General features: G+C 41.1%; 1 protein-coding gene across 2 annotated transcripts in view; it reads right to left on the bottom strand.

Annotated features, from left to right (window-relative positions):
- The window catches only part of Atf2 (activating transcription factor 2), an 81,269-nt gene extending 80,468 nt beyond the window's left edge, over window positions 1–801 (bottom strand). For both annotated transcript variants that reach the window (XM_070020572.1, XM_070020581.1), the window contains exon 1: window positions 711–801. The gene's annotated coding sequence lies outside the window, so the exon portion shown is untranslated. The remainder of the gene's footprint in view (window positions 1–710) is intronic.
- Between the last annotated feature and the right edge of the window lie 12,763 nt (window positions 802–13,564).

Raw genomic sequence — 13,564 nt, 5'->3', positions numbered from 1 at the left:
GTCTGCCTAGGAGGTAAAATAAATGAGGAAAATACCAGAATCAATTGCACCCACACCTCAACCCCGCCCCACCTGGAAAGAAGTGGGGGAGGTGATGGTGTAAGGATGGCAGAAAGGACAGGAAAGGCCGAGACCTCCAGCTTCTCCATCCGATTCGTTCCCCCCGGTTCCATCGATGTCGGGGACACTGACCCAGTTTCCATGGCGCTTCCCAATCCCCCTCCCCGCCACCATCACACACACACGGTCCTCAATTGCTTGAGTCTCGGATGCAAAGACCCGAGTGTAGGCCCTCTTCCGGCCCCATCCAAGGACTGGGGGTCTCTTGGGGTACCCAGCGCCCCCCCCACTCCACCCGGGGCCCTCTAGGGTGAGCAGGGAAGGAGATAATAAAGCGGAGGGAGGGGTCTGACAGCAGCCGTTATTCCTTTTTCTCGGTTAAGAAAGCGCGCGAGGGAGGGGCCGGAACAACGAAGCCGGTTACCTAACGGTCCCGCCGCGCCCGCCCGGCCCCGAAGCTGACGGCGAAGCGCTACACAGGGGGCGGCTCGGCCACGGCCGCCCCGCGGGCTGGGGTCTGCGGTCGGAGAGCCGAGGGGCTGGGCGGCGGGGGGTGGGGACTGTGGGGAGCGGCGTCGCCATGTTAGTGCCTTCGTTCTCAGTATCCCCCTAGTCTCCGATCCTGAGGCCTTCTCCCCGTCACGACTCACCTTTCCCAGTCACTAATCCGGGATCCTGGCGGCCACCCCGGAGCCCCGCGCACAGCCGTGTTTACAAACTACCCTGGAGGAAAGGGATGAACCTTACTTTAAAGGCCACGGGCTCCCACAGGCTTCCGTCCTCTCTCGCGAGATCCGACTGACAACCTTTTTCCCCGCCCCACTCCCGGCATCCCTCCTTTCTCCTCGCGCTCCTCCCCTCCAAGCACACGCCCCTTCTGGCTTGCCCTCCTAGGGAACGCCTCCGGGTCAGGTGATTCCGTCAGGCTCAAAGGGGCGAGCCCGGTGGAGGGCGGGAACCGACGGGCACTTGGGCACTGATGATTGGACAAAGGAGCCTGAAGGGCGGGAAGTAGTTTTGGAGGGGGCGGGACTAGCCAAACCACTGTTTTCTACACCAGGTTGCTGAGGAAAGCTGTGATTGGCAGCCAGCTGGAGGCGGGTGGAGGTGCTGCGGCGCGGGAGCAGGTGGCTGTGGAGATCGCGGGAGGGGGATGGACAGGGACGGGAGGCAAGCTGTGGGAGAGTCGCTGGTGGCTGAGTTGAGAGCAGGTGCGTTCTCAGAGTCCAGCCCGGCAGTCGGGCATTTCCGTTTCTGTCACTTCCCGGCCCTCTCCGGGGATGTGGGTGAAGCCGGGGGGCGGGGGGCGGGGGGGGGGGCGGGGGGCGGGGGGGGCGGGGGGGGGAGGAACGTCGCTGAGTCCACCCTGTGGCCGCCAGGAAGCTTCCAGTGCGGAGCTTCTATTAAGGTTTGAGAAAGGATTTGCCGGCAGTTATCAGCCCCCCCCTCCTCCTCACCCCCCCAAGGGGGAAAGCCAGATAAGTCAGTTCCGAATATAAATAAAATAACCTTTCCTCCAGTTTTACAAAGCTGAAACGGAAACGTATCTTAGGGCTGCGTTTCCCGGCACCAAATACAGCGAGCGCAGGATATTACATGCGATCGCACGGGGAGGAAATACAGCATCTTCCACCCTGTCACCGTAATAAAAACAACAATGCCACCACTAGTTTTCTGGGAGAAAACCATCCATATCATAGCCTATTTTAGTTCATCAGTTTTCCTTCGTTATAAAGAAAAAATTACACGTTTCACAGAAATCATTTCAATCCGATGAATCTTCCAGCAACCCCATATTAACGGTTTATAACCAAAGAACACCGAATTAGAACATGGCACCGAAATAGCATTATTTTCACACTATCCTGCTGCTTAGGGCGGTAGTTGTACTGCCAGGGAAATGTCTGCTAAACTTGAAAAATAGCTTTAAAATAATGAATGCAAGAAGAATTAATAGATTTATGGGGGAAAAGAGATAATCTTTGCAGCTGTGCAACTGACACAAGTGCACTCCTAAAAACATAAAGAGAAAAGGTACATGTTAAAAATATTTCGTAATTTTGTTTTATGATTATCTGCACAACTGAATTTCAGCACTAATTTTAGGGGTATTAGTTGTCCAAGTAAATGGGCACCAGTTGAAAATATGGTCAGAAGGGTAATTTACACTAATTATTCAAAATAGAGCACTTTTTTCCTATACCTCATGTATTTTCATTTGTCAAATGTTGAATTCTAGTCTATAAAATTATGAAGTTTATGTATTTGCATAAAATGCACTTTCAGACTCTTCACACCAAAGTGAAACTGAAATTGTTAGAAGATTGTGTAGGTTGGCATTCGAGAGTTAATGAACCTGCCATTCAATAATGACATCTGGCATGAAAGTGAAATTGTAATGGCACTGGATCTTTTAATAGGTTTCTGGCCAGTATACAAATATTTGAGCCAATTCAATCTTCTTTTAAAACCAATTTTAATTACTCAAGAAACCTGAAAGAAGCCAAATTATTAACATGGTTTAGTTCTTAAGTAGCGATCCTATGATATCAATAACATTAATGCAGTGTAACATGAATTATATAAACAAAGCTTCAGCTGTTCGTATTTACTGATGATTAAATGATGATACACAAAATGTAGTATTGACATGTTGAAATGGTGCTTCCTTCCTTCAATAATGGACGACAAATGGTCGCCAGTGGTTCACACCTGTAATCCTAGCTACTCAGGAGGCTGAGATCTGAGAATCATGGTTCAAAGCCAGTCCAGGCAGAAAAGTCCCCGTGAAACTGTTTTTTTTTTTTTTTGGGGGGGGGCCAGTCATGGGGCCTGAACTCTGGGCCTGGGCGCTGTCCCTCAGCTCTTCAGCTCAAGGCTAACGTTCTACCACTTGAGCCACAGCATCACTTCCGGCTTTTTTTCTTTTTGTTTATGTGGTGCTGAGGAATCGAACCCAGGGCCTCAGGCATGCAAGGCAAGCGCTCTACCACTGAGCCACCTTCCCAGGCCCGCCTGTGAAACTCTTATCTCCAATTAATCACTTAAAACCAAGAACGCTAGCCTTGGGCACAAAGAGGCTCAGGGACAGTGCCCAGACCCTGAGTTCAAGTGAGTTCAAGCTCCACAACTGACAAGAAGAAAGAATAAGAAGGAGGAGGAGGAGGAAAGAGGGGGGGGGGGGGGAGGAAGGAAGGAAGGAAGAAAAAACAACCACAGGCCAGCTGGTAGCTCTTGCCTGCAATCCTAGTTACTCAGGAGGCTGATCTGATAATGGTTCAAAGCCAGCTGAGCAGGAAAGTCCACGTGACTTATCTCCAATTAACAGCCAGAAAACGAGAAGTGAAGTTATACTTTGAAGTAGTAGAGTGCTAGCCTTGGGCACGAAGAGGCTCAGGGACTGCCCAGACCCTGAGTTCAAGCTCCACAACTGACAAGAAGAAAGAATGAGGAGGAGGAGGGGGGAGGAGGGGGGGAGGAGGAGGAGGAGGAGGAGGAGGAGGAGGAGGAGGAGGAGGAGGAGGAGGAGGAGGAGGAGGAGGAGGAGGAGGAGGAGGAGGAAGAAAGAAGAACCACAGGCCAGCTGATAGCTCTTGCCTGCAGTCCTAGCTACTCAGGAGGCTGTTCTTATGATAATGGTTCAAAGCCAGCCTGAGCAGGAAAGTCCACATGACTTATGTCCAATTAACAACCGGAAAACAAGAAGTGAAGTTATACCTTGAAATAGTAGAGTTCTAGCCTTCAGCAAAAGAACTCCGGGATAGTGCCCAAGTCCTGAGTTCAAGCACTACAATTGACAAATAAAGAAAAAGAGAAACAAGTATAAATAGTTAAGGCATTTCATAAGAACTTTGAGCCACTTAGAGTAAGTAAAAATAATTTTTTCCTCAAGTATATTTAAAAAAAATCAAGATTCCTCCATGTTAATTCAATTTTCATCTCAAATAGCAATCAATACCTTTGTTATTAAAATTTTCTAAATCAAGTAGTTAATTATACAGCATACTAGAGAAGCATGTTATTTTAACATTTCAAGAACTCTTAAATGAGAGGAATGCAGTAACATGAATAGTACTCTAATGTTTTGAAAAAAACATTAGAGTTTGAAACATTAGAGTTTGAAAAGTTAGCTTTAGCTAACTTTTAAAACAGAAGGTATGTTCTCTGATCATACAAAATAACATTTATTGTAATGAATGCCAAGAAATGGAAAGAAGAACTTTATCTTTGTTGTTTTTTTTGTCTTGCGTGTTCGGTTTTCTGTCGTTGAGAGGGTAAGGAGAAGCACAGAAATGGAGGAGAAAAGGGTGAACAAATACAGCAGTGTTACTTAGTAAATACTATGTTGAAAATTAACTATAGAACTTGTGGATGAGAATAGGAGGGAAACACTGGGATCTAGAGAAGAAGAAGCGGTGATATTGTCCAACAAGAAATGTACTCATTCCCTGACTTACATAACTGTAACCCCTCTGTATATCACCTTTATAAGAACAATTTAAAAATAAAAATTTAAAGAAAATCCAGAAGGTATGCATCCCTAAAGAAAGGAAACAAAAACAGGCTTGATAAGGTGGGGGTGGGAAGACAACAGGTGGAAACTGCAGTGCACATTGGCCATGGCAGTAAGCAAAAGTTCTCAGTGTACATCTTGTTCTACAAGAAGGCCTTTATTATAGTTATTCTCCAGTGGGAAAAAGCTAAGGGTGTGTAGTTATTATTTTCAGTTCTGATCCTGTGAACCAGTCTCACTATCCATGTCTATATAAAATTCTGTCATTTCCAGTTTTCATTCTTCATTCCTCAGTATCCTAAAGTTCTCAGTAATTTTCTCTTTACAAATGCAGGAAACTTCTGGATCCTTTCTGAGTTTGTCTTATTGTTCCATAAATGCATATACCCAATTTATTTCTAGGAGAATCAATCTGGTGAATCTCCTTTAAGAATTCAACATAGAATGATGGTTAGTCCATACATATGCATTTAATTTTATTTATTTGTTCTTTGCTGTTTCTTTCTAGTTTTATTGGTGCTCTGATATCAGGATACAAAATGTTTAAAATATCATTGTGTAAGTGTATATTGATATCCTCTTGTTTAATGCCTCAGAAACATTCTTTTCTGATAGTTATTCCAGATGTCAGTGTTTATACCTGCTCTTATGTACAAAATGTGCATGTTAGCCCACAAAAAGTTTTATTGGGCCAAAAAAAAGCATGACTTCTGAAAAAGATTGAATTTCTTATTGATGGGATGGATGGGGTTGGGACAGATGAGGGGAGAATGAAGGAAAGGGTTACATTGATCAGCATGCATATCACTCATTAACTGACATGTTGAAGTGAAACAACTTTGTACAACTACTTTGGTAATTAAAAAAATAGAAATTAGAAAAACTAATATTTAGATACAAGAAGCTATTTGAAAACTATCCTGAAAGTTCTCCTTGTTAAATGGTTCCAAATGCCATGGAATGTGGTATTTCAACTTTGTTTAGCAATATGATAAAGCTATTAATCCATCAGCCCGTTATTGTTCATTAAAGTTTTTACTAAAACCCGGCTTTAACTATCTATCTATCTATCTATCTATCTATCTATCTATCTATCTATCTATCTATCTATCTATCTGCCTATCTATCTGCCTACCTATCTATCTATCATCTCCTGTATAAATGGGGAGGGAAATATTTGTAAAACATAATTTATGTGTGTAAACAAATGAAACATGGAGAACTCTACAGCCTCTTGTGTCTGACTTGCACAAGTAGTCTCAAGCTCAGGGAAAGAGCGTTCACATTTTTATGCTATACTCCAAATACAGACCAATTCAGTTGGAATAGCTAGGACTTTAATAGTGCAATCAAGAAGGGAATCAAGGGGTAATATAAAAGGGGTGCAAAAAGGAAGAAATGATTGTTTTCCTGTATCTGAGAGATGACAACAAACATTTCTGTTGATTTTTTGGTAGCGCTATATCTTGGTATATCTCCTTTACCAACTTGTGACATTCCAGGGGTCATACTCTGTTCTACACACACACACACACACACACACACTTTAGTAAATCAAATGTATTTTATTGGGCTGTGTCTAGTATTGTACTATAATGGCTTCAAAAAAGTCTCTGCATATTTTTATCAATAAAACTATATGGAACAATTTCTAGTATCGTTTCTAGCATTTCAGTTTCTATTCTTCATGGATACCTATAACCAGTCAATTTGTCAACCTAAGATGCACTTAATGCCAAAGCCATGTGTGTTGAAAAACAAGAAAGTCTTCCTGGATCCTCCTAGGGGCTTAGACTATCATACTGCTCTTGACAGTTATCTTCTTATTTGCATACAATTTTTTAGGTCAACTGTCAACTGAAGGCTGTCTCTCCACTCAAAGCTTCAGTATTTATAAAGGATGAATATCACAAGCACTGTTCCTGGCTCTGAAACTACAACTATAAGACAAAATCCCTTAATCATGGTAGTGGTTGGGGAATGCACTGACGAAACTGCAAGATAATTGAAATAGTGTCAAATACTATGGTGAAAATAGAGCAGGGGGGCTGGGAAGGTGGCTCAGTGGTAGAGCGCTTGCCTTGCATGCCTGAGACCATGGGTTCGATTCCTCAGCACCACATAAGCAAAAAGAAAAGAGCCAGAAGTGGTGCTGTGGCTTAAGTGGTAGAGCGCTAGCCTTGAGCTGAAGAGCTGAGGGACAGCGCCCAGGCCCAGAGTTCAGGTCCCACGACCAGACCCCCCCCCCCAAAAAAAAAAAGAAAAGAAAAGAAAATAGAGCAGGTATATGATAGCATGCAGTGTTATAACACTTGATCTTTTTACATAATTTCAGAGAGCTTGAGAATAGCAGACAGTTTAGATACCTCTAGAAAGGTGGGAAAATTCTGTTCACTGTTCTTTACATAAAAATCTCGAGATAAGCTGGAAGCTGGTGGCTCACACCTGTAATCCTAGCTACTCAGGAGGCTGAGATCTGAGGATCACAGTTCAAAGCCAGCCAGGGCAGGAAAGTCCATGAGACTCTTATCTTCAATAAACCACCAGGAAACTGGAAGTGGTGCTGTGGCTCAAGTGGTAGAGCAATAGCCTTGAGCTGAAGAGCTGAGGGACAGCACCCAGGCCCAGAGTTCAAGCCCCATAACTGACCCCCCCAAAAAAAAACAATCTTTGGAGGTAATATTGAGTTGTCTAGGAGTTGAGAGATCAAGACAAACTTTGGAACTCATCTATAACAAGTGGAATCTCCATGGTTGGAAAGTACAGACCAAATGCTATTGAAAAGCAGCCACTACTAACAGCAGCCACTACTAACAACCACAGGTACTCCCAGGAATCTCTGCCAAGAAGCTATAGGATGTTAGCTTATGATAAGAGAAGGAAGGATTTAGAGCCCTGGGATTTATGAGAACTTATCAGTTCCTCTACTTCCTTAGAGGAAAAAAAAACCAAAACCAACAAACCTCTGATACTGAACATCTCAGAGGAGATACATGATTTATATCATTCAGGAATAAAAATTATAAAGTCTTGCTAGGAAGCAGAGCCAATTTTTAGACCATATAAACAGATTGGTATTTTAAAGAATGTGACCTAGGGAGCTATGGTTCCCATACGTTTACAAAATTGACATTTCTCTGGAGTTATAAGTGAAATTTCATATAGTAGAGCCTGTTTTCTCACTAATGGTTCTCAACTAATGTGTCTTCAATTTTCTTATTTTGAGATTTTGGACCCCTTAACATATTATAACCCTTTATTTTCTAAAATATAGAATGGCATTTCCATTTTTGTAAGTTTCTATATCATGCTTAGAAGATAATTGCATTCTTGTAGCTGCTTCTATGTTTAAAATCAGTTGCAATATGATATACTGAAGGGTGTAATTAAGTTTACTTAGGTGGAAAAGAATGAATCCTTTGAACCCTCTGAAAGGGTTTTAAAGCCTCCAGGAGTCATCAGACAATAGTTTGAACATGGACTAGCTGTACATTCTAATGCAGAAGAAAAATCTCCCCATGAATGAGTTGACTGTGTTTTGAAAAAGAGAGTCTGGGTCATGGCATGCTGAGAAGTAATATTCTAGTACAATGCTTCACTAAGTTTAATAACTACACAAAAAATCTGAGATCTTTGTTCAAATGCAGATTCAGTAGATTTGGCATGAAACTCTAAAATTGGCATTTCTAGCAAGCTGCCAAATGATGCCAATAATATGCCAATGTTGATGAATCCAATTCATGGATCTTGCTTGGATTAGTAATCTTTAGTATATTATGAAATACACATCAGCAAAAGTTTATTTTGTTCTTAAAAATTATTTCCTATTTACATAATAGGAATGTGGAAGTAAGGCTAAAATGGGGGTGAGGGGTGGAGGGTAAGCATGTGAAAGGATAGGAAGATAGGGATACATAAGAAAAAGGGGGAGGGTAAACTCATGCTACCTACTATCTAAAATTTCATTAAAATTAAATATATATTTCAAAGAACCTAAACACTCCTGGGCACCGGTGGCTCACACCTGTAATCCTAGTTACTCAGGAGGCTGAGATCTGAGGATCACAGTTCAAAGCCAGCCTGGGCAGGAAAGTCGGTGACACTCTTATCTCTAATAAAACCACTAGAAAACCAGAAGTGGTGCTGTGGCTCAAGCGGTAGAGCGCTTGCCTTGAGCTGAAGAGCTGAGAGATAGTGCCCAAGCCCAGAGTTGAAGCCCCACGACCGACAAAAAAAAAAAAAAAGAACCTAAACTCTGTACTAGGACAACTTTTGGCGATTATAACTATCTCAAATCAAAGCAAACAAATGTTGCTGGTGGCAAACACAGAATGCAACTGACGTTTGTTGAGGGAGAGGAGGCTGGTGTTAAACCTGAAAAAAAAAGTTTGTCCTTAATAATGTAAAGAATTGGACAAGTAAACAATGGACCATGTTTTTAGGTGTTATAGACATCATATTAGTAATTTCATAACATGAAATTGTTATCATGTAGAGAATTTAACAGTTCATTATAATTTCCTATGTATTAATCACATATTTAAAAGGTTTGCACTATAACAATGCTTTTTTTTAACTTTTTTTTTTATTGTGAACATACTGTACAGAGGGGTTACAATTACATGGGCAAGATAATGAGTACATTTCCTATCAAGCATTGTAGCCTCCTCCTTTGTTTACCCTTCACATCCCTTCCTAGCCTCCCCCCACCTCCCACCACCCCACCCAATCCTCCCCCGCAATGTTTTTTTTTTGTATGAAACACCTAATACTCAAGCCAAACCATATTGGCTAAATTTACCTAACAGAAATTAAAAATACCAGCCGGAGCACAGTTATAGTTAATTTTGTTCTTAAAAGTTTTTTCTTTTTTATATACAATTCTTCATTAAGATTAATTGAAATGACATGTTTTTATACCCAACTTTAGTGCATGAGTTTGGCCACAAATTGAGCTAATTTCTTAAACTTAAGTCTTGAATATTAAGTCTAAAATCTTCAGCTTTGAAATCCTTTAAAGTTTTTGGTCATGCTTTAGCTTATTGAAAGAGTTCTTCAACCTTACAGAGAACTCTGAGTACTTGACCCTTCACTTTTACACCAATTTGCTGAAAAATATACTTATTGTTTTCTGACTATAATCTCTACAGCCTGTTTTCTTAGGCAATACACAGCCCTGATAACATGCTGTTTTTTTCTATCAGTTTGTTTTCATAAGCTTTACAACCCTGCCAGAAAAATCACAAGTCTAGATTAGTAAGGTTCACTACAGATTTGTTATTTATGTAGAGCAGAGTTCTTACTGGTGCTGTGAATATGTGTGTGTGTGTGTGTGTGTGTGTGTGTGTGTGTGTGTGTGCTGGTATTGGGGCTTGAACTCAGTTCTTGGGAGCTATCGCTTTACTTTATTGCTTAAGGATGGTTCTCTGCCACTTGAGCCACAACTTCACTTCTAGCTTTTTGCTGGCTATTTGGAGATAAGAATCTCAGAAAAGGGGCTAGGAAGGTGGCTCAGTGGTAGAGCACTTGCCTTGCATGCCTGAGGCCCTGGGTTCAATTCCTCAGCACCACATAAGCAAAAAGAAAAAAGCCGGAAGTAGTGCTGTGGCTCAGGTGGTAGAGCGCTAGTCTTGAGCTGAAGAGCTGAGGGACAGTGCCCGGGCCCAGAGTTCAGGCCCCACGACTAGACCAGGCCCCACGACTAGACCCAAAAAGAAAAAAGAAAAAAGATTCTCAGAAAAGTTCTAACAGGGCTGGCTTCAAACCATGATCCTTAGACCTCAGCCTCCTGAGTAGCCAGGATTACAGGTGTGAGCCACCAGCACATGGCTGCTAATTACATGTACTTCGCAGCATATTCTTTCTTCCTTTACATTTGTGCACGTGTGTGTGTACATGTGCATGTGCATGTGTGCAGACACGTATGCCAATGCCTGGACTTGAACGTAGGGTCACTTGGCTTTCTTGTTCTCAGCTAAGTAATCTACCACTTGAGTCATGCCTCAAGATGGCATTTTGCTGATGAACTGAAGATGGAGTCTTACAAATTTCTGCCTGGGCAGGCTTCAAACTATGATCTTTCAGGTCTCAGCTCTCTAAGTAACTAAGATTATAGGTGTGATTCATTGGTGTCCTGCCCTTTCCTCATTATAATTCCACAAACTCACTTGGAAGATTATACCTCTTATATTTAAAATTTTACAGAAACCAAAACGCAACATTCCCTCAAATCAATTTTTTCACCTTATTATCCCTATCATAGTCACATTAGAAATCAAAGCATGAAGTTTGAAATAAGATCTAATTTGGATCCTAGTTACTAAACGGCAATGCAATTTTGGGAACTGTTTTTGTTCTCTGAGCTTTCTTTTCATCTTGGAAACAAATCTTAGTTGTACAGGCTTGCTATGAGGGCTAAATGGCACTATATGTGCCATTAGCATAAGGAGTTGAACTCATTAGATGTACATATCTTTTCTCCTGACTTGTCCCTGAGATCTTGGCAGTTAATCCCACTGATACTTCTTTTGTAGGTTCTTCATAGCCAGTGCTCCATCCTACATGCTGGTCTCATATTCATCTTTCTAAATCACAGCTTTGAACTTGGAATGGCTGCCTGCAAATTACATGAGTAAAACTCATGCTCATGTCTACCAAAACTTAATGTTTGCTACTCATGACATTTATTTGAATTATTCACATACATATCTAGTGTTTATACCTAGATGACAAGAGCTAGTTCAAAGATAATTTTACACTCAAATCTATTTTGAGTTAATCTCTGAAACTTAAGAAATATCCCATTTCTGGACTGGGGATGTAGCTCATTGATACAGTACTTGTCTAGCATGATGAGGTTCTGGGCTTGATCCTCACTTCTTGGGGGATGAGGTGTGATAGGAATCTCATTTCTGTAGTAAGGAAACATATTGCCAAGTAAGAAGAATTCCTGGAAATCTGGAATATCTTAACATTTAGACTATGTTCAAATGCATCACTATAGGGTGCTTTTGCCTGGTGAAGTTTTTAAATAGGCCAACTATTATCAATAGAACATTTCATATTTGCTTAGTGCATCTCTATCAGCCTCCATTCCTTAGTAAACACCATTTACTATTTGTATTTTTAAAGTTCATAAACTAAAGGAGGTGTGATACTTGTTATAAAAGTGGTACACAATAGCATTTCTGCCAACAGTTGATGTGTTTTTTGTTTTTATTTTTTTACCAGTCCTGGGGCTTGAACTCAGGACCTTCACACTGTACTTGAGCTTCTTTTGCACATGACTAGCATTCTACCACCTGAGCTACAGCACCACTTCAGGACTTTTCGTTTGTGTGGTACTGAGGAATCAAACCTAGGGCTTAATGCATGCTAGGTAAGAACTCTACCCCTAAGCCATATTCCCAGCCCCAAGTAGATGTATTTTTTTTTTTTTTTTGGGGGGGGGCATCCTTTCAATGTCATTAGTCTGCTAAAAACAAAAACAAAATGATATACTGAGCTATACCTTTTTCTTTCTTTTTTTGGGGGGGGTCTGGTCGTGGGGCCTGAACTTTGGGCCTGGGCATTGTCCCTCAGCTCTTCAGCTCAAAGCTAGCGCTCTACCACTTGAGCCACAGCGCCACTTCCGGCTTCTTTTTGCTTACGTGGTGCTGAGGAATGGAACTCAGGGCCTCAGGCATGCAAGTGCTCTTCTACCACTGAGCCACAAGACTCTTTGTTCAGTAAAATGAAAAAAGTGCCTCAAGTCTCTTTGTGTGTGTATGTGCATGCTCCTGTGTTTGTCCTGGGGCTAGTATTCAAGGCTTCGTGTTCTTGGCTTTTTTGTCCCAAGCTGGTACTCTACTACTTGAGCCATACCTTCACTTTGGCTTTTAGATGTTTGTAGAGTTGTCTTGTGGATGTCTGCTCAAGCTGGTTTCGAACCATGATCCTCAGATCTCAGCCTCCCATGTAGCTAGGATTACAGGCATACACACACACCAGCTCCCTGCTCAATTGTTACTTTTTCATAATCAGCATACCCTCATTAGAGGCATCTCCTGCAACAATCACAATGTTTCAAGTGTTTTTCAACCAAACCAGTACTAGGAATAGGTCTTTATGAAGAATGATTTTATTAAAGTGAACTGGAACAGAAGACTAAACTAGGTATTTCTCTATAACTTTTAAAATTTGTTATGATTTTACTAAGTACTTTATTACCCAGCACAGCTATTTTTAATGATAGTAAAATACAAGTTTGACATTTTAAACATTTTAGATCAGACAGGTAAAACATGTGTTGTGCAAGAATCACCACTACATAGCTGCAGAACACTTTGGGAACTAAAAATGAAACCCATACCCATTAAGCTTTGACTTTCCTTCCTCCTAACTCTAATTAGCTTTGTATCTATGGATTTGTCTGTTTTTGATAGTTCAGTTAATAAAGGGAATCAGACATATTTAACCTGTCATCTTACACTTCTCAAGATTTACATGTTTAGAATGTGTTAGCACTTCATTCCTTTTTATGACTCAGTAACATTCCATTATATGGATTTACCACATTTTGCTTTTCTACCAGACATTTGGTTGTTTTCATCTTTTGGCTACTATGCTATGATAAATACTTGTGCATACATTTTTGTTTGCTTACTTTTAATGCTTTTTATTATATCTTGGCATGGAATGTTAGGTTAAAGATAACACTTCTTCACATTGCTCTGTTCAAATACTGGGTAGCATGTGGTAGCATTCAAGAAAATAGTTTACAGGAATTTTTTATTAACTGAAAATAGTTGTAGCTCTAGTTCTCTTGAACTTTGCAAGAAAGTAGCATATATATATATATATATATATATATATGTATATGTATATATATATATATAAAGTTACTCTCACTCTTATGTAAGAAAACCACCTGGAAAGCCTTTGTTGAGGTGCACATTCTGAAATCTCATGTCCAAAGATTCTAATTCAGTGTCTGGAGACTAGGAATTTGTT

Source organism: Dipodomys merriami, unplaced genomic scaffold (genome assembly GCF_024711535.1).
Source record: "Dipodomys merriami isolate MVZ:Mamm:240054 unplaced genomic scaffold, mDipMer1.0.p SCAF_1, whole genome shotgun sequence".
NCBI classification, from domain to species: domain Eukaryota; kingdom Metazoa; phylum Chordata; class Mammalia; order Rodentia; family Heteromyidae; genus Dipodomys; species Dipodomys merriami.
This window is presented reverse-complemented; position numbering and strand designations above follow the sequence as displayed.